This window comes from Chiloscyllium plagiosum, unplaced genomic scaffold (assembly GCF_004010195.1).
Source record: "Chiloscyllium plagiosum isolate BGI_BamShark_2017 unplaced genomic scaffold, ASM401019v2 scaf_68556, whole genome shotgun sequence".
NCBI lineage: Eukaryota > Metazoa > Chordata > Chondrichthyes > Orectolobiformes > Hemiscylliidae > Chiloscyllium > Chiloscyllium plagiosum.
This window is the reverse complement of record NW_025173711.1, coordinates 1-1887: the sequence shown is the minus strand read 5'-3', so window position 1 is coordinate 1887 and position 1887 is coordinate 1. Positions and strand designations below refer to the sequence as shown.

The 1887-nt window shown below is 42.2% G+C and overlaps 1 non-coding gene across 1 annotated transcript; it reads left to right on the top strand.

Moving 5' to 3' along the window:
- Positions 1-1333: 1333 nt before the first annotated feature.
- On the top strand, positions 1334-1407 carry trnat-agu. Its single transcript has one exon. It is a non-coding gene; the product is annotated as a tRNA-Thr (tRNA).
- The last annotated feature ends 480 nt before the right edge of the window (positions 1408-1887 follow it).

The window sequence follows — 1887 nt, the reverse complement described above, 5'->3', positions numbered from 1 at the left end:
GTTCAGCGAGAAAACTCTGGTCATTTCTAGCCCTGGATCTGGAATCAGACAAGTATCACGACACCCTTTTTGGTGCTGCCAGCTCACCGGATACCCTGTGACCAGCAGCCTGTTCTGTGCCTTCCCGGAGTACATCTGCTGAACAACATCATATTATCACACCTCCTCTTTCTTCACATTGAAATCCAGTGCGATAATATGAACTTTTTCGAAACTTGGAGTGAGCAACTTTGCAGCTGAAGTTTGTTGTGGAGTCAACGACAGACACAAGAGTGTCAACAAGTCAGGTTTTAATTTTACAGTCATCATCACAGTTTAATTTTACAGTCAGCATCACAGGAGGTCCCTGTTCAGTAGTACGAGTATGCATCGCACAGACCTGGATAAAATTCCCACTCAGGTAATGAAGATTTATTTCTCTTTTTGTGAATTATTAGAATGAAAACAAATATTGCTTGCATTCAGAGCGCACATCCAGATCCGGCCAGAATCGGTCAGTAATTGTTTCCATCCGTATATAACGACAAAGGCAGCAGATGCACGGGAAACGACCACCGCAAATGCCCCTCCAATCATATCATCTTTCCGAGTTGGATGTATCTCGCTGATCCTTCAGTGTCGCTGAGTGTAAATCCTGGAAATTCCCCACGAGCGGTATCATGGCTGCACGTCTGTGCTGAGGCGTTGAAAGCTTCAGGAAAGTAATTCATCCTCTCCATCACTGTGATAATTCTGGATTTGCAGTGAGTCCTTGCCCATTGAGTGACGACTATACTCCAGAAATCCGTTTCGAAAATTTAAAGGTTCCTATCAGATATCTGCAATCGTTTGAAATAAGTTGAGACGTGGACGAAGACAGTGAAATAAAGTGATAGACAATGATGCCTGGGAGGCATAAGGCACGAAGTGAACGCGGAACTGATGGTGCAAAACTCAATGTCGGTGCCATTGGGTCAGCTTTTACTGCCCAATGTTTATACTTACTTACACATTACAGCTAGTCAATTCACCGCAATGACCTTGTTCCTCTTGATGTGAGGTCCCGTCTGTGTGTATGAACGTGGTTCATGGGCCACGATAGAACGAACACATCCTCTTTCTCCTGTCACTTTAACCAGGTGAAAATACCAGTTTTAAATGAATGCAAGAAGAGATTATGTTTTTCTGTGCCTTTTCAGTGGAAAATTTTCAGCTAGAAACTGTTTGTATTTGAAAATTCGAGGATTGAACACAATTCTCTGTGAGCAACATTGATCCGAAAACACATGTCCAAGGACTGTGAGGAAGTGGTTAAGCAACTCCACATATGGATGAGTAAGAGCATTTCTGCTGTGGCGCCGTGGCTTAGTTGGTTAAAGCGCTTGTCTAGTAAACAAGAGATCCTGCGTTCAACTCCCAGCGGTGCCTACTTGTCGCGTTCATACTTGGGCTTAGTATTTCAAGTCTTTGTGAAAATAACTAAGCCCCTTTTGGACTTTCAAACTGTTATGATTTGGTGATCCGGGTTAAGTTCCAACAGTGAATACCATGTTTTTTTTTTATATTCCGAACTATTACTTATGTCTGTGGTTTCTTTCCATTATTCCACAAGCACTTCTGCTTCTCCTCCTCTTTTATTATCCCTCCTTCATTCCTAGTTGGGTCGGAATAACGAGATGAGGCAGGAGACGCTGCAGATTTGCCGGGGAATTTTGCGGTAATGGCAGAGATACCACCAATTGATCACTCTCATTCTCTGATGCCACCGATCATACATTTAAACCAACAATATATACATCAATGTGCTTCTTTATTTATAGTGTAATTGCATATTTTTTCTTGTGGATTAGGAATCCTATTTTGAATTCGAAACATTCATAATTGTTTGAGGAAGAAGTGTCGCCTTGC